Source organism: Ambystoma mexicanum, chromosome 12 (genome assembly GCF_040938575.1).
Source record: "Ambystoma mexicanum isolate Mex_15411 chromosome 12, UKY_AmexF1_1, whole genome shotgun sequence".
Classification (NCBI taxonomy): domain Eukaryota; kingdom Metazoa; phylum Chordata; class Amphibia; order Caudata; family Ambystomatidae; genus Ambystoma; species Ambystoma mexicanum.
This window is the reverse complement of record NC_090936.1, coordinates 236,162,767-236,182,959: the sequence shown is the minus strand read 5'-3', so window position 1 is coordinate 236,182,959 and position 20,193 is coordinate 236,162,767.

Sequence of the window (20,193 nt, the reverse complement as noted above, 5' to 3'; positions counted from 1 at the left end):
GCAACTCCTGGACCGTTGGTTTGCCCGGTTAAGCCCTGCTGCAGGTCCAAATCACCAAGTTCATCTCGACATAGAAGCCCTTCAAGGACGACTTCTCCCTTTGAGTTGGTGGGACCAATCAACTCGTAAGCCACCTGGACACCATTCTCGGAGCTGGTTATATTTTCCTCAGAGTGCTGCAGGAAACCGAATAACCAGGGAGAAGGACACCAGTTTGTGCGCTTGACTACATCTTCCATAATCGAAGATTTGCCAGTTTGCCAGCTTTGTGACCAGTCCCTGTGCATTGCAGGAGTCCCCAATGTCCTACCTCTTGTCTCCACGACTGAGGCTCAGGAACAGCGAGATCTGCAGGAACTGTCAGCAACAGACGTCTTCAGCTGCATCTTTTTCTTCAAAATAAGGTACTGTCAAAACCCGACCAAGAGAACTTACCTCTCACTGCGAAAGTGCGTGAAACTTTGGCAACTTGAAGGCCTAGTCAGCTTGTGACCCAACATATGAACTACTTCTGAGAACCGCAGCAAAGACTTTTCCGTTTAACTGCCAGAACCGTTTTTACCTATACAAGACGCTAGCCTATTGACTTTAGCCAACCTATTGCATTAAATCAACTCCTCTGGTGAACTCAAACTATTTGCACTGTTTAAGAGTAAATGTAATATTTGTTTTATTATCTTATGCCTTTTTGCTCCTACTTCAAATGCACTGAATGCCATTTTGCTCCTCCTTCAAAGTAGTTTAAATGCCTCAGTACCTGATGGTGTGAAGTACTGTAGTATGTTTTTGTGTGATATTGATTGTCTCCTTTTAGTGAATGTTTTCTAACTGTCTCTGTAATAAATTAAGAAGTCTTTTAGCAAGAAACCTTGAGTATAAGTGTCTATCTGAATATTTGTGATTGTAGACCTCTGTGTAACACCCTTACAGCTCATATTTCCTCTTGAGATAAGCCTGGCTGCTCAGCTCGCTACCAAAAACTATGTGGTACACACTTATACCAAAGGTCGGTTTTACATACACCTGTAGTCATAGGTGTGTGTATTGTTCACAGAGTGTACTACATACAAACTCTGCCTAACATCCCCTCTGAGATCTATAAGGAGTATGGCAACACTTTGGCCCCTGTCCTGCACGAGGTGTTTAAGGAGGTGTTCGAGCAGTCCCAGTTGCCGTGCATCATAAGAGAATCAATGGTGATTCCCGTACTTAAGACGGGGAAGGACCCCATGTTATGTGGCTCTTACAGACCCCTGTCCATGTTATCCCAGGATTTTAACATAATTAAGGCGCTGCTGGCTGGCTGCCTTAACCAGGCCATAGGGTTCCTGATCCTTTAGGACCAGATGTGGCTTGTCCCCGGGAGGAACATCTCCATGATCCTTCACAGACTACAGTACATTATGGATCGGGTGTCTCTAAAAGAGGCAAATTGCGCCATCATATCCCTTGATGCTATCAAAGCATTTGACTCAGTCTATGGGAATGGATTTATGTGGTGCTGCACAGATTAGGGTTTGACCAAGGATTTATATGCTGGATAGGGTTGCTATACACCGGGCAGTCCTGACCTGTCCCTCTGGCACCCGCTCGGTGGAGGTGGCCCCCTGAAGTTCCCTGGTTTGCTTTCCAGACACCAATCTAATACTATATTTGCCAGACTGATGCCGGATTTGTTTGTTTGTTCTATTACTGTTTGATCTGTATCTATGTACTACAACTGCCTCATATTTCTCCTGTAATGTGGTGATGCTTACATGCTGTTGTGAAGGGGGCAGCCCCTCCCCACCACCCTAGGTGCTTTAGAGTGAGGCGAGATGCATTCGAATCACTATGATAGGCCAGGGGGGAGGGAGGATGAACAGAGGAAAATCTCCCAGTACAAAAGGACCCCATGTCAATGTAATCAAGTATAATCAACCTACATAGTATAGTGTAGGGCGTGAGCAGCATTGCTATTTTACATAGATATTCGTAACCATAGGTAGAAGGGAAGGACTGCGTGGCAAATGCAGGATGCATGCACTAGGCCCAAATTGATGGATAAGGGAAATCTTCAGCCATGCCCAAAACTCCCATGAGGACAACCCACCCCCCAACCACCACAATGCCTATTCCTTATTCTAATAGTGTTGCAAAGTTGTTTAAGAGGAATGTACCCTACAAGGCCGTGATCACAGACCGGCACCTGGTGTGCATGTTATCTCACACTGGCCAAAGCATGACCTGGCCCATCCCCAGGCAACCACGAGTTGTAGGAGCCAGCCTCAAAAACTAACATGCTCACAGTCATAGCCAGGTGTTTGCATGGAGTAGCAGGCGGCTACCTAGCTGATTAACAGACGCCTGCAGTTCCAACCATCCGGTAACCCTTCACGACAGTAGAGAGCAGGGGAGAGTGCTAACTATTAACAAAGGGTACTCACTGTGACCCCAACACTTACCAAACGGATACCCACAAGGGACCACGTATAGAGACACCTCGTCTGTTATTGTTTTTCTATTTTCTGAAGTACCTGTTGAACACCATTAATTCGCATCCGATATTATTTCGTGACACGATATGCTAATGAAACTGGATTTAGAACCTAGAGTATAACTCTTCACGAGGATGGCATGACGTTTGGTGAACCATTACACCGGACCATTTTGTGACAAGCTCCCATTAGAATATAATGAGGCATGGTATGAAGAAAAACTTACTTCAACATTGAGGACCCAACTGGAGGAAATTAACCCTGCGTCTATGACGTGGCTACTGACGGTGCAGTGTATAACCGAATGACCAAGATCACAAAAATTCATCAACTAGAAGGGGAAGACTTATTATGTAGCTTCTGCTACATCTCTTCGGGATTGAAGATTTGAATGCCTTAATCTTGATACAACATTTGACGTTGTTATACGATTAAGAGACTTGACATGGTACTATACCTGTCTTTTGTATGAAAACCACTATTGCTTTCGCCCCTGATGAATTTCCGTGGAATGAAACGCAGATGCGATTAGGAAAGAAACATGTTGGGCTCTTTAACCCTTTGATTTTATGTATGTTTTGTGAATGAAAATGAATAATTGGGAATGGGAATGGTATGAATGTGTTAGAAGTGGATGAGTGGAGAAATTGGTATGCCAAGTGTGAATCTGCATAGCACAAGCCACTTTAAAAGATCAAGCTATGGAATGAGCTTATTCTGAATTGAAGGTGTTTGTACAATAGTACTTAGAATCCAGTATGGGTACTGAGATGATGAGTAACAGATGAGAATTTTAGCACTTTGGATTTGTACCACTGTATTGTTCTATTAATTGTGAATTAAAAATTAAAATATGTATTTTTCCATCTGTTGAAATGATGTTTTTTTCAACAATGCTCTTAAATATGAGCACTACATGAAGTGTCTTCCCCACATACAACAACAAGCTTGTAATCACAAGTTTATTTTTGTTTATTAGTTAAAGGGTCATTCCCCTTTCATTGAGGGTTCGCTTGTGATTCCTCGACAACTACACTCTACCTCTAAGTGTAGTGTATTGGACCACAAGTTATAGCCTATATAAGTGACAAAAACATAAGACCCCGAATTCCATGGCACCAGGTGCCCTTTGACCACCAACCACAAAGTACCAAGTCCTGAAATGTTCAAAGGGGATGGACAGGGCAGATCATTAAAGCGACAATCGTGTGATCTGTATTGCGGGGTGCTGGGATGGATAAATTATAGTTCAAAATGAGGGTGGAGACCTTGGAGCCAGAGTGAGTGAAATGTGTGTGTGAAGGTTGAGTGCCCCAGAACTTCCTTACTGCCAGATTTAAGGCCTGCCAACTGCACGGTATGAGCGATAAAGTAGTCATACAATAGGAGTATAATTAATTTGTTCTTTGACCTTCGATGTGAGAAGAAGATGATCACTGCAGCATCCACGTGATGGAAGACGGACGGATTGAGCTGGAACCAATGGCCTGGCATCTCCTCTGGGGCAGGCGGATTATGTATAGGCCACACCAACCAGCCATGCCAGATTTTATTATATGTATTGCATCATTTATGATCATGTTTTTCCTTATAAGATTCTGCTTGTACGACTTTTTGGCATAACGTTCTTAGCAGCATAGTTCTTTGCTTTTGCTCTCATCTGCATGTGAGATTAAACGTGTTATCCTTACCAGAACAAATTGTACCTTTCTTCCCTATCAAGTTTTATTCTCTCTGGTGTGAGCGTTCTGAGACTTGCCTTCAATGCCAATAAACAGATAAAAAAATAAAAAAATAAAAGAGGATAGTAATTGAATCCTTTGAATATGTTTGCCTTAAGCAAACTTTATGTCGGAAGTAACATAACTTGACTAATTTTAAATGCATATTTGTTTCTCTGCAGGTTGTGGTGTCACCAGTTAAAGGTTTTATCAAGATCTATTGAACTATTACACAAACCATGAAACATATGAGCGGTTTTTATACACGCATTTGATATAATCTATCTATAGAGAGTGAATTTTTGGACTCATATAATCAAACTGAGTGATAAGAGGCATATTGCAAGGCTTTGTATGATTATGCCGTGTTTGGTGGTGGTGATGCAATTATTTGTCACAATGTGGTGACGTTTTCTGTTTTAAATATTTATTATATATATACATTTTTGTACTTATCTAAATTTTAGACAGGTTTTATTTCATTAAAGATGTCTACTTTTCTATTACTAGTGAACATATACGAGAAGGTCCATATTTGAATTATGTTTTCATTTATAGGAACAAGCTTCTTTGTATCTTTCCCTAGAGTCTCTCTTTATTGTATTAGTTGATAACTTGTGACATTAGGAACTTTCTATTGGCAAGAACTGTCATCATCACTTTAGTTGTGAATATAACATACGTGCAAGTTATTAGTGTTTGGGTCAGAAGCAGGGTTTTATGGGCACAAAAGTGACTAACTATGTATTTGATATCCTGAAATTTTCTTTAGATTTATTTGAGGCAGGGAAATCCCTCTTAGCTTAGCTTTAGGGACAGAGAGGTTATGATATGATATGGCATTTATAACGTGCCTATACACAAGTGTTTCAAGGCGCGACGAGGCAAGGGAGGGGAACTGAGGGAGACAGAGACAACGATCTTACAAGGCCAGGTGTCATTCAGATCGCACAAGTGCATGGGAAGGGGGAATGTGAAAAGTGCGGTGGGGAAGTGGGAGGGGACAGTGCAGTACATGGGAAACATAGAATAAATAAAACAATAATAAAAAATATGGCCAGCTGGTGGCAAGTGCAAGGGTAAGTACAATCATCAAGTTTAAGTGCTGGTAGGGGACTGTAGGGATACAGAAAACAGTCCCCAAGTGCGGGTGTTGCCAGAGAGGCAGTGCAACTGGTGGGGAGGGGACCTGTGCCCGAAATCAGAGGGTGGCCCGGTAACTAGTGCACTTTCTGCCAGGAATTCAGCAGGGGAGAGGAGGAGAGAAAGCAAAAGCAAAGAGGAAGATTTTGAGCTACTTCCGGAACTGGAAATGGTTCTCCTCAAGTTTCAGGGAGGCACAGAGGCTGTTCCAGAGGGAGGCCTCTGCCGAAGAAAAAGATCTACCACCAACTCGTTGCTTGGAGAAGCGACTGACCCTGAGGGAGTTGGAGGCGGATGAGCGAAGTGCTCGAGAAGGAAGATGTTTAGGAAGAGAGAGTTGAAGGTATTGAGGCCCCAGGCCCCAGAAGGCCTTGTGACAATGCACAGGGTTTTGAACTTAATCCTCGCAGCCAAAGGCAGCCAGTGCAGAGTAGTTTTCAGTCCTGGAGAGATAGGATCCCTGGGCTTGAGGCCAAGTACAAGTCTTGCAGTCCTGTTCTGGATGAGTTGCAGAGGGCAGAGAGCAGAAGCAGGCAGATTTAGAAAGAGGCTGTTGCAATAGTCCAGCCGAGAGTGAACAAGAGTTTTGGAGACAGTGAGCTTCTGAGGGAAGGAGAGGAAAGGAAAAATACCTCTGAGGAGGTGCAGCTGTTAGTGTGACTTCTTGGAGACATCAGAGATGTGAGGAGAGAAGGAGAGTGTGGATTTGAAGATGACCCCGAGTTTTTTAGCATCACAGTTGGGAGCAGGAAGAGGGCCAAGAGAGGCCGGCCAGAGACTGACAGGAAAGGAGGTCGCGGGTGTGCCAATGAGGAGAATCTCAGTCTTACTGGCATTAAGGCAGAGGTCATTGGCGACACATCACTCCTGGATAGCAGACAGACAGTCAGAGATGAGTGAAGGAAAAGAGGTGGCTGAAGGTCGCCTGAAAATGAGCTGAGTGTCATCCGCATAGCACTGGAAGTTGGGGCAGAGAGCAGCAATTCAGTGGCAAGAAGTGCCAGGTATTGGTTGAACAGTCAGGGAGAGAGGTTAGACCCCTGGGGAACACCACAGGTAGAGATAGAGATAGAGGAGAGGAATGACCCAAGTTGGACCTCGGAGGGTCGATCAGAGAGGAAAGAAGTTAGCCACGCCAGGGCCTGACCGTTGATACCCAGGTTATCAAGTAGACGGTTGAGTAGGATGGCATGGCTGACCGTGTCAAAGGCAGAAGAGAGATCAAGTAAGATGAGGACACTGGGTGTGTTGGAATCAAGGTTGGAGGGCAGGTTTTCACGGATGTTCAGGAGAGCTGTTTCCATCCTTGTGGCACCACTGAAGCCAGACTGATGATCATGAAGACAACCAACAGATTCAGTATGGAGATTGTGCTGGGAGATGGCCAGCTTTTCCAGGAATTTTCCCATAAAAGGAGTATTTGAGATTGGGCCATAGTTACCCTGGCAGGGCAGGTCGGCAGAGGATTTCGTAAGAAGAGGGTGCACAAAGGAGTACTTCAGGGGTGATGGGAATACTCCAGTGGTGAAGGAGTGGTTGCAGAAGTTAGCCAGAGCAGGAGCAAGGGAGTCAATGTGGTCCATGAACCTGTTTTGACGAGACTTTCATAGATTGGAATTGTCTAGAAACCTCATCTGGGGAGAACAGGGGAAAGACAGAGAAGGAGGGAGGAGAGGTGGCCAAAGAAGGGCCAGAGGCAGAGCAGGGAGTAGAGGGAGGAGGGGGAGAGAAAGAGAGAGAGGACAGGATCTCTTGAGTTTTAGAGATGAAATGAGAAGCCACGGCAGTGCAGAGGGCCTGAAAAGGGACAAGAGAGGTAAAGACTGCAGGAGGATTGGCTAGTTCCTTGCAGATTTTAAAGAGTTCGCCAAGTTGTCAGATCCTGCAGCAATGCAGGCTTGGATGTGACCTCTCTTCTTGTTGCGGACAGAGAGCCGGTATTGCCTTTGGAGCAGGCTGCAGGCCAGTTTGTCCAACCCTTTTACTGGTTAATAAAGTTTATTGCAAAAACAATGTCACCCTTGTGTCGGAGCCTTACTTCTACACCCTTACACCACCAACATACAAATAGAAATATTTTTTAGTCAAAATGCTCAAACAGGTGCAACTAAATATCCTCTCAAAAACGGTAGTCCACAAAACGACTGTGTACACCTATTCCCATATGTATTCAAAACAAGTTTGACTCATCAAAATCTTTTCCCTCGACCAAAGAGTGTGTGCACAATTTATTCCAATATCTAACATACCGTTCCTCATAGAAATTCTGTCTAGTGTTTCAACTAAACAACTCTAGTTCTAGACTAAAATGCTGGAGACTGTTCATATGGGTTTCGCCCAAATAAGGAACATCATTTTCACCCTTACACATAAAAGAACATTTCCTCCAAATAATGGATCCAAAAAACACTTTCGTCCTTGTGCTCCTACATCTCTCTTCAGCCTTCGACACCTTTGACCACGTCAGCCTGCTCCAGTGCACAGGAGGGTGGCTGGAATGTCAGTGAATGCAGTCAAGTTGATTACCTGATTCTTTGAAAATATAACTTGTACTGTAAAAATTGAATTTTTTGCATCCTTAGTAGAAGTGATTACCTGCACGGCATCAAAAGGGTCATGTATATCTCACTTTTAGAAATATCCTGATCAATCTGGGAGCAGCATTCCAAAATAACGAGGATGAAATTGACATCATTTTTGCTTAGCTAGGGAATGCAAACCTTGCAAAATATAAGACTGGATAAATACTGACTGGCTAAGGTTGAACCAGAAAAACACATAATTGTTGCTGGTCTCCACACCTTACACCATACCTAAACTATGTACCATGAGATTACCATTGAAGAATTGTTGACCCCTGTACAACTAGAAGAAAAAGCGCTAGGCATATTTCTGGGCTCACCTCTTTCAATGGACAAGCATGTCAACTCCATAACAAGCACGGCCAATTACCATCTTACGCTATGACCAATGAGAACTTTGCTATGAGAAACTCAATTGCTATTACAGGCACAAAGCTTGATTTTTGTCACTCCATGTATATAGATAACAGGCAAAATACCATACACTTTCTCCAGGTAGTACAAAACGCTGTATCGATGATGGTGTCAAACATTTCGTTTCTTGGCTGAGAGGGCAAGGAGGGGTCTGGCTGAGGAGTTTTGGATTCATTGGAGTTTCCTGAGCTGGTACGCTGGGGAGCCTAGATAGAGTGAGTTGGCACAGTCTAAATGGAAGAGGATGATGGCAAGAATTGCAGAGACTTAATGTGGGTAGGAGAGGCAGGGGAAGATTCACCTAAGGATGAGCATGTGGAAGTGGCAGGTTCCGTACACAGTGGTGATGTGGTGACAGAGTGTTAAGTCTAAGGCCATTGTGCATCCCAGATTCTTTACAGAAGTGTATGCCACAGGTAGAGATCCTAGGGATTGTGGCCACGGGGTCATTTGGGGAAGAGGAAATGTTGTACCACAAATTAGGATTTCAGTTTGCCAGAGTTGTGGAGGGAATGGTTGGCCGTCATCTAGAGGTCAATTTCTGCAAGGCACAAGGTGAGGTAGGGGCGGGGTGAGGCCAGCGATTTGGGGATCTTGAAAATTATCTGGGTGCATAGTTACAACTTCACCTGCTAAAATGCTATAAGAGCGGATAAGTGCTGGTAGGGGATTAAGGTAGAGATTGAAGAGGAGTAGGAACATGGAGGCTCTCTGGGAAACCGCTTTGGGAATGGGGGAGAAAGGGCGAAGGAGCATGATTTGCAAGCAGTACCAGAAATGAAGGAGGAGATCCACCTTAGATCCACCTTTGAGTAGAGTTCCTAATGCCTAGGGGCTGGAGTCTGCCTGTGAGTATGCCGTGGTCAATGGTGTTAAAGGCAGCAGATAGATGAAGGAGGATAAGTGCATCACAGTCTTCTGAGTCTGCTGTTCTTTTTAAATCATCACAAATGTACACAAGAGAAAATTCTGTTCCTCAGAGGGGTCTGAATCCAGATTGGGTGGGGTAAAGAAGGCAGTTGGATTGTGTGAAAAGGCCAGAATCCTTTGTCATTCCAACCATCAACTGCGGAAGGAGAACATTCATGCCATGTTTGTTCCATCACCGGGCATGAAGCTTGTTGTAATGATGATTCTCAACTCCACTACCACCGGCCACCCTGTAGCTGCCTCTCCTCCCTCTTCCTCTTCCTTTCCTCTGTTCTCCGCTGACCCGATTTCCAGATAAGTCTGATCTATGAAAGTCTTGTCAAAACAGGTTCTTCCCTGTTCGTCCAAAACCATCAAGGGCCATATTGACACCCTCGCTCCTGCTCATGCTGACTTTTGTAACCCCTTCTTCACCTCTGGAGCCTACCTTCCCCACTGAAGCACTCTCTTGTGCACCCTCTTCTCAAGAAACCCACAGCCGATCCCTGCTGCCCGGCCAACTATATCCTGATCTCTATCACTCCTTTCCTGGGCAAACACCTTGAAAAGCTGGTCATCTCTCAGCTTAATCCTCACACTGATTCTGTTGGTTGTCTCCATGCCCATCAATCTGGCTTCAGAGCAGCCAGAAGCTTGGAAACTGCTCTCCTGAACATCCCTGGAAACCTGCTCTCCAACCTCGATTCTAATCTCCCCTGTATTCATCCTACTTGATCTCTCTTCTGCCTTTGACATGGTCAACCATGCCATCCTGTTCAACCGCCTCCGTGATAACCTGGGTATCACTGATCAGGACGAAACCTGGCTGACCTCCTTCCTCTCCAACCGACCCTCCCAGGTCCAAATCGGGTCCTTCCTTTCCTCTATCTCACTCTCCACTTGTGGTTTTCCCCAGCGGTCTAACCTCTCTCCCTGGCTCTTCAACCAATCCCTTGCACCCCTTGCCCACCGCATTCCGCTTTCTGCTCCAATTTTCAGTGCTATGCGGATGACACTCAGCTCCTTTTCCAGCCTGCCTCTGCCCCCTCGTCTCCCTCTCTCATCTCTGACTGCCTGTCTGCAATCCAGGAGTGGTGTGTCACCAACGCCCTCTGCCTAAATGCCAGTAAGACATAAATCCTCCTCTTCTGCACCTCTGCACCTTCCTTTCCTGTCTCTCTCTCTCTGGCCAGCCTCCCTTGGCCCTCTCCCTGCTCCCACCATTGAGGCTAAGAACCTCAGGGCCCTCTTCCACTCCACACTCTCATTTTCTCCTCACATCTCTGATGTCTCTAAGAAGTCACACTACTAACAGCACCTCCTCAGAGGTATTCTTCCTTTCCTCTCCTTCCCCCAGACGCTCATTGTCTCCAGAGCCCTGGTTCTCTCGAGACCAGACTACTGCAACAGCCTCTTTCTAAATCTGCCTGCTTCTAATCTCTGACCTCTGAAACTCATCCAGAACAGGACTGTGAGACTTGTCCTTGGCCTCAAGCCCAGGGATCGTATCTCTCCAGCACTGAGATCTCTGTACTGGCTCCCAGTGGCTGTGAGTTTTATGTTCAAGACCCTCTGCATTGTCCAAAAGGCCTTCTGGGGCCTGTGGCCTCAATACCTCCAACTCTCTCTTTGTAAATATCTTCCTACTCGAGCTCTTCGCTCCTCCGCCTTCAACTCTCTCGGGGTCAGTCACTTCTCCAAGCAACGAGTTGGTGGTAGATCTCTTTCTTTAGCTGGGGCTTCCCTCTGGAACAGCCTCCTTGCCTCTCTTAAACTTAAGGAGAACCACCTTCAGTCCTAGAAGCACCGCAAAACCTTCCTTTTTGGTTCTGCCTTCTCTCTTCCTCTCCCGTTCTGATCTGTCTTTTTCTGCACCGGGCACCGGGCTGCCCACTGATTTCAGGCCCAGATCCCTGCCAACCCAGCTGCATACCTGCACTGCCTACTGGCAACCCTTGCAATTTGGGTCTCTATCTGCAACCCTACAGGCCCCTTCCTGCACTTATTAGACATCCTTTGTCTGCGCCTTATTATTGCACTTGACACTTGCTGGTTGCATCTGTTTTTTGTTTTGTTTTGATCACATGTTGAGCACTTGCCAATACTTTCCTGCCCCTTGCACTTCCCCCTTCATCTTCCATGCACCTGCATGTTCTCAATGTCGCTGGGCCTTGTAAGATCGTTATTTTTTCCTCCCTTGTACCCTTCCCTTGCCTCGTCGCTCCCTGAAACACTTGTATATAAGCGCAATATAAATAAAACTTCTATCATATCATAACGCTGTCGGAAGCAGCTACAGTTGCATTTGTCTGAGGCTGTAGTGCAGCATGACAGCAGGATTCAGACATGGCCATCACACCTCCAGGTCCCTTCCTCTAATGTGGAAGCATTCATTCCACTCACTTCCCGGGCTCGGCTCACCACGTGGTGTGCTTTTGCAGTTTTCGTTTCATCAGCACTGTGTTCTCACGGCTAATCTGCACAACTCCTCGTAAAACATTACCGGAGAGTTAGCCAAGGAGTCTGGTAATGGCAATAAGGCAATAGGAATATTGTGTAGAAGGAGGGGCAATCGCTCACTAACAAAGAGCATTCTGTGGGAGACCAGTTCTGTTTAGTATTTTCTGTCTGCTGTGCTCAGATTTATGACAGATGCTCCCTGCAGCTGCTGTCTGCCGTTGTGGTGTACATTCACAATTATTGGCGCTATGCCCATTTCTAGAGCGCCTGCCTCACAAAGGAAGCCCTGCTCGTTAAAACAAAAGGGCTCTCAAGCTAATATGCTTGAAAGGCTAGACTTGCCTTCTTGTATAGCTGTGGGCAATAATCGCGTGAGGGAGGTTATGGCTAGGAGCGTCATGAGAAGACAGCGCCTGCGTAAAAAGAGTTGTGACTCAGGGAAGAAAGAGAAGGGCGCAGATGTGGATGTGGATGTTCCAGGGAATAACTTAGTGGAGCTGGAAGTAGCAACCGTTCAGAAGGATCTTGTTGGTCTTTTTGATGAATTATCTAGTCCTAGTCAACTTGGGAACTCTGCTCATATGTCTTTGGCCTTAATGGAGGTAGTGCATTCTCCGTCCAAAAGCATGGATGCTGTGATTAGTGAGTCAATGGTGCGTTTATGCCCGAGAAATAAGGAGCCTAATGGAAGTGTGAACTGGTATTACATCATAGATAAAATTATTCATGCTCTGAACCAACGTAAATCTTATCAGGATTTTGGTAACTGGGTGGATTCATTTGATGAGATCATCTCACAAGCCCCCTCGAGTAAGAGTGACAAAGCGTGTCGATGTGATTTGAGAGAGCCAGAGGTCAAGATGATGGACACAGCTTGCCAAAACTTTATGTCCATAATTACCAATAAAGGATATCAAAGTCTCTTAGATTAATGACAGTTCCCATGATATGGGTCCTACAGTGGTGGTAGGGGTGAGAGGGGTTTTTGGTCCCCAAAATAAGATTAAAAGCAGACCAATCCTTTACCAAGAATGAGCATGGCTTCTTGTGGTAGAGATATTTGAGTCAGGAAAGCAGGTATGCCTGTGATGTCGGCTGTCTTTCATAGAGATCTGGCTATGGACTATAGGAACATTATCATCACCAATGTTGAAAAGCCAGAGAGAGTGCAATCCAGAGAGGTGCTCAGAACAAGATTTAGTTTTTACTTAACTCTAAAGTGGGCCCAGGATGTGTAAGAGGTCGAGATTTCAGACTTTTGCAAAGGACACATTAAACAATGGTGCACTTACACCAACATTTACTGTATTGTTATTGGCTGTGCCCAGAGCAGCATTCCTTCATTTTTGAGTCTATGCATTAATTTGACCAGTGTTTCAATTACTTTGGATGCAAGAATTGTGCTTAATTAATTTTGGTCAATAGTTTTGAGGTATTTCTTAAATGCAGATTTACTAACTTCTTATTGATCTGATTAAGAAAAGTAATTCCCAAAACCATACGGAAAATAGAGTATCACACATGAATTGTTATGAGCGGCCGTGAATGACTGATTCCTGTGTGTCATTCTCTTTTCTGTAGTCCTTGATATAGTATAAGAAAACCTATCTGTCATTTCTAAATTCGAATTTCTGTTTTCCATTCTATCGCCTATTTTTCAAGCACAACTTTTTACTAAAACTTCTATAACTCCCTCAGTTGTTATGATAGAAGCGAAATTTCAACTTCTAATTGTACCAAACAACCTTAGCTATCCAAAGAAGCCTAAACTTCAGTGTGAAAAAGTGTGGTTGGCCCGTTAAATTGAATATCGCATAATGAAAAGTTACCGCGATTTGACATTCTGAGAAATTTGACACTTGTGAAGTAGCTTTAAATGATTTCCTACTTTGACTTTGAGATTTTAAATGTTTTCTTCTGACTACATCATTGCTTGGGATTGTTTGCATCTGTTCAAAGTGGCTCCCATAGGAATTTATAACAATTTAAGTATTTTTGACCACATTTGGTGTATTTGCTCAGGCAATTTCAAAGACAATTTCTGAGTTATTCCGACAGTTGAAAAGTCAATTCCGTTTTTCTCTTGTGTTTGAAGGGGGAAGGTGGGAGTAACATTCTGTTTGATTTGTGTTATTCCTGAATACCTGCTCTCTCTTCACATCTATTTAATTTGCTTATTGGGGGGGTTGAGGGGTGTTGTGGGGGAACCTCTAACCATAGTGCTATCTGTTCCAAACCAACACAACAGTATTCTTTTCGTGCTGCATTTGTTTTTGTGTTCATTATTTGACTCCTAGTGCATTAAAGACATTATTCAGTGTTCTGTCACCCATTGGTGATTGTTGTTTACCTATTAAAATATATTGTGATCTAAATTCGAAATAAATAAATAAATATTTACCTTTGCAAACCAGCCTGATTTCCTGGTTCATTGTGACCAGGGCGGGAGGTCTCAGGCGAAGGGTATGATATGAGAGGTATATTGTTCAGAATATTGAACTTATAGATAAAATAAATAAGGGTTTCTTGTGCGCACTACATGCTGGGCGTGACTTGGGTATGTGCCAGATTGAAATCACTTACACATTCTGGTGTGATTGGCTGGCTGACTTTCCGGCAAGGACAGCCACTCTGCTGGGTGAGTGGCAGCGAGACTGGAATGAATGGGAGGAAACTGGATAAAAGGTGAGTCTCTTGACTTGAAAGGCAGAGTCGACCACTGGAATGAAAGAACTGAAGACGAGCTGGAAGAGGATGGCTACTGCAACTCCTGGACCGTTGGTTTGCCCGGTTAAGCCCTGCTGCAGGTCCAAATCACCAAGTTCATCTCGACATAGAAGCCCATCAAGGACGACTTCTCCCTTTGAGTTGGTGGGACCAATCAACTCGTAAGCCACCTGGACACCATTCTCGGAGCTGGTTATATTTTCCTCAGAGTGCTGCAGGAAACCGGATAACCAGGGAGAAGGACACCAGTTTGTGCGCTTGACTACAGCTTCCATAATCGAAGATTTGCCAGTTTGCCAGCTTTGTGACCAGTCCCTGTGCATTGCAGGAGTCCCCCAATGTCCTACCTCTTGTCTCCACGACTGAGGCTCAGGAACAGCGAGATCTGCAGGAACTGTCAGCAACAGACGTCTTCAGCTGCATCTTTTTCTTCAAAATAAGGTACTGTCAAAACCCGACCAAGAGAACTTACCTCTCACTGCGAAAGTGCGTGAAACTTTGGAAACTTGAAGGCCTAGTCAGCTTGTGACCCAACATATGAACTACTTCTGAGAACCGCAGCAAAGACTTTTCCGTTTAACTACCAGAACCGTTTTTACCTATACAAGACGCTAGCCCATTGACTTTAGCCAACCTATTGCATTAAATCAACTCCTCTGGTGAACTCAAACTATTTGCACTGTTTAAGAGTAAATGTAATATTTGTTTTATTATTTTATGCCTTTTTGCTCCTACTTCAAATGCACTGAATGCCATTTTGCTCCTCCTTCAAAGTAGTTTAAATGCCTCAGTACCTGATGGTGTGAAGTACTGTAGTATGTTTTTGTGTGATATTGATTGTCTCCTTTTAGTGAATGTTTTCTAACTGTCTCTGTAATAAATTAAGAAGTCTTTTACCAAGAAACCTTTAGTATAAGTGTCTATCTGAATATTTGTGATTGTAGACCTCTGTGTAACACCCTTACAGTTCATATTTCCTCTTGAGATAAGCCTGGCTGCTCAGCTCGCTACCAAAAACTATGTGGTACACACTTATACCAAAGGTTGGTTTTTCATACACCTGTAGTCATAGTTGTGTGTATTGTTCCCAGAGTGTACTACATACAAACTCTGCCTAACATCCCCTCTGAGATCTATAAGGAGTATGGCAACACTTTGGCCCCTGTCCTGCGCGAGGTGTTTAAGGAGGTGTTCGAGCAGTCCCAGTTGCCGTGCATCATAAGGGAATCAATGGTGATTCCCGTACTTAAGACGGGGAAGGACCCCATGTTATGTGACTCTTACAGACCCCTGTCCATGTTATCCCAGGATTTTAACATACTTAAGGCGCTGCTGGCTGGCTGCCTTAACCAGGCCATAGGGTTCCTGATCCTTTAGGACCAGATGTGGCTTGTCCCCGGGAGGAACATCTCCATGGTCCTTCACAGATTACAGTACATTATGGATCGGGTGTCTCTAAAAGAGGCAAATTGCGCCATCATATCCCTTGATGCTATCAAAGCATTTGACTCAGTCTATGGGAATGGATTTATGTGGTGCTGCACAGATTAGGGTTTGACCCAGGATTTATATGCTGGATAGGATTGCTATACACCGGGCAGTCCTGACCTGTCCCTCTGGCACCCGCTCGGTGGAGGTGGCCCCCTGAAGTTCCCTGGTTTGCTTTCCAGACACCAATCTAATACTATATTTGCCAGACTGATGCCGGATTTGTTTGTTTGTTTTATTACTGTTTGATCTGTATCTTTTACTACAACTGCCTCATATTTCTCCTGTAATGTGGTGATGCTTACATGCTGTTGTGAAGGGGGCAGCCCCTCCCCACAACCCTAGGTGCTTTAGAGTGAGGCGAGATGCATTCGAATCACTATGATAGGCCAGGGGGGAGGGAGGATGAACAGAGGAAAATCTCCCAGTACAAAAGGACCCCATGTCAATGTAATCAAGTATAATCAACCTACATAGTATAGTGTAGGGCGTGAGCAGCATTGCTATTTTACATAGATATTCGTAACCATAGGTAGAAGGGAAGGACTGCGTGGCAAATGCAGGATGCATGCACTAGGCCCAAATTGATGGATAAGGGAAATCTTCAGCCATGCCCAAAACTCCCATGAGGACAGCCCACCCCCCAACCACCACAATGCCTATTCCTTGTTCTAATAGTGTTGCAAAGTTGTTCAAGAGGAATGTACCCTACAAGGCCGTGATCACAGACCGGCACCTGGTGTGCATGTTATCTCACACTGGCCAAAGCATGACCTGGCCCATCCCCAGGCAACCACGAGTTGTAGGAGCCAGCCTCAAAAACTAACATGCTCACAGTCATAGCCAGGTGTTTGGATGGAGTAGCAGGCGGCTACCTAGCTGATTAACAGACGCCTGCAGTTCCAACCATCCGGTAACCCTTCACGACAGTAGAGAGCAGGGGAGAGTGCTAACTATTAACTAAAGGGCACTCACTGTGACCCCAACACTTACCAAACTGATACCCACAAGGGACCACGTATAGAGACACCTCGTCTGTTATCGTTTTTCTATTTTCTGAAGTACCTGTTGAACACCATTAATTCGCATCCGATATTATTTCGTGACACGATATGCTAATGAAACTGGATTTAGAACCTAGAGTATAACTCTTCACGAGGATCGCATGACGTTTGGTGAACCTTTACACCGGACCATTTTGTGACAAGCTCCCATTAGAATCTAATGAGGCATGGTATGAGAAAAACTTACTTCAACATTGAGGACCCAACTGGAGGAAATTAACCCTGCGTCTATGACGTGGCTACTGACGGTGCAGTGTATAACCGAATGACCAAGATCACAAAATTTCATCAACTAGAAGGGGAAGGCTTCTTATGTAGCCTCTGCTACATCTCTTCAGGATTGAAGATTTGAATGCCTTAATCTTGATACAACATTTGACGTTGTTATACGATTAAGAGACTTGACATGGTACTATACCTGTCTTTTGTATGAAAACCACTATTGCTTTCGCCCCTGATGAATTTCCGTGGAATGAAACGCAGATGCGATTAGGAAAGAAACATGTTGGGCTTTTTAACCCTTTGGTTTTATGTATGTTTTGTGAATGAAAATGAATAATTGGGAATGGGAATGGTATGAATGTGTTAGAAGTGGATGAGTGGAGAAATTGGTATGCCCAGTGTGAATCTGCATAGCACAAGCCACTTTAAAAGATCAAGCTATGGAATGAGCTTATTCTGAATTGAAGGTGTTTTGTACAATAGTACTTAGAATCCAGTATGGGTACTGAGATGATGAGTAACAGATGAGAATTTTAGCACTTTGGATTTGTACCACTGTATTGTTCTATTAATTGTGAATTAAAAATTAAAATATGTATTTTTCCATCTGTTGAAATGATGTTTTTTTCAACAATGCTCTTAAATATGAGCACTACATGAAGTGTCTTCCCCACATACAAAAACAAGCTTGTAATCACAAGTTTATTTTTGTTTAATAGTTAAAGGGTCATTCCCCTTTCATTGAGGGTTCGCTTGTGATTCCTTGTTAACTACACTCTACCTCTAAGTGTAGTGTATTGGACCACGAGTTATAGCCTATATAAGTGACAAAAACATAATACCCCCGAATTCCATGGCACCAGGTGCCCTTTGACCACCAACCACAAAGTACCAAGTCCTGAAATGTTCAAAGGGGATGGACAGGGCAGATCATTAAAGCGACAATCGTGTGATCTGTATTGCGGGGTGCTGGGATGGATAAATTATAGTTCAAAATGAGGGTGGAGACCTTGGAGCCAGAGTGAGTGAAATGTGTGTGTGAAGGTTGAGTGCCCCAGAACTTCCTTACTGCCCGATTTAAGGCCTGCCAAGTGCACAGTATGAGCGATAAAGTAGTCAAACAATAGGAGTATAATTAATTTGTTCTTTGACCTTCGATGTGAGAAGAAGATGATCACTGCAGCATCCACGTGACGGAAGACGGACGGATTGAGCTGGAACCAATGGCCTGGCATCTCTTCTGGGGCAGGCGGATTATGTATAGGCCACACCAACCAGCCATGCCAGATTTTATTATATGTATTGCATCATTTATGATCATGTTTTTCCTTATAAGATTCTGCTTGTACGACTTTTTGGCATAACGTTCTTAGCAGCATAGTTCTTTGCTTTTGCTCTCATCTGCATGTGAGATTAAACGTGTTATCCTTACCAGAACAAATTGTACCTTTCTTCCCTATCAAGTTTTATTCTCTCTGGTGTGAGCGTTCTGAGACTTGCCTTCAATGCCAATAAACAGATAAAAAAATAAAAAAATAAAAGAGGATAGTAAATGAATCCTTTGAATATGTTTGCCTTAAGCAAACTTTATGTCGGAAGTAACATAACTTGACTAATTTTAAATGCATATTTGTTTCTCTGCAGGTTGTGGTGTCACCAGTTAAAGGTTTTATCAAGATCTTTTGAACTATTACACAAACCATTATTCCCTTGAGGAATTCCTTGTCATTCATGTTAATTAACAAGAAGGGATGAAACATTTGAGCGGTTTTTATACAGGCATTTGATATAATCTATCTATAGAGAGTGAATTTTTGGACTCATATAATCAAACTGAGTGATAAGAGGCATATTGCAAGGCTTTGTATGATTATGCCGTGTTTGGTGGTGGTGATGCAATTATTTGTCACAATGTGGTGACGTTTTCTGTTTTAAATATTTATTATATATATACATTTTTGTACTTATCTAAATTTAAGACAGGTTTTATTTCATTAAAGATGTCTACTTTTCTATTACTAGTGAACATATACGAGAAGGTCCATATTTGAATTATGTTTTCATTTATAGGAACAAGCTTCTTTGTATCTTTCCCTAGAGTCTCTCTTTATTGTATTAGTTGATAACTTGTGACATTAGGAACTTTCTATTGGCAAGAACTGTCATCATCACTTTAGTTGTGAATATAACATACGTGCAAGTTATTAGTGTTTGAGTCAGAAGCAGGGTTTTATGGGCACAAAAGTGACTAACTATGTATTTGATATCCTGAAATTTTCTTTAGATTTATTTGAGGCAGGGAAATCCCTCTTAGCTTAGCTTTAGGGACAGAGAGGTTATGATATAATATGGCATTTATAACGTGCCTATACACAAGTGTTTCAAGGCGCGACGAGGCAAGGGAGGGGAACTGAGGGAGACAGAGACAACGATCTTACAAGGCCAGGTGTCATTCAGATCGCACAAGTGCATGGGAAGGGGGAATGTGAAAAGTGCGGTGGGGAAGTGGGAGGGGACAGTGCAGTACATGGGATACATAGAATAAATAAAACAATAATAAAAAATATGGCCAGCTGGTGGCAAGTGCAAGGGTAAGTACAAACATCAAGTTTAAGTGCTGGTAGGGGACTGTAGGGATACAGAAAACAGTCCCCAAGTGCGGGTGTTGCCAGAGAGGCAGTGCAGGTGTGCAACTGGTGGGGAGGGGACCTGTGCCCGAAATCAGAGGGTGGCCCGGTAACTAGCGCAGTTTCTGCCAGGAATTCAGCAGGGGAGAGGAGGAGAGAAAGCAAAAGCAAAGAGGAAGATTTTGAGCTGCTTCCGGAACCGGAAATGGTTCTCCTCAAGTTTCAGGGAGGCACAGAGGCTGTTCCAGAGGGAGGCCTCTGCCGAAGAAAAAGATCTACCACCAACTCGTTGCTTGGAGAAGCGACTGACCCTGAGGGAGTTGGAGGCGGATGAGCGAAGTGCTCGAGAAGGAAGATAT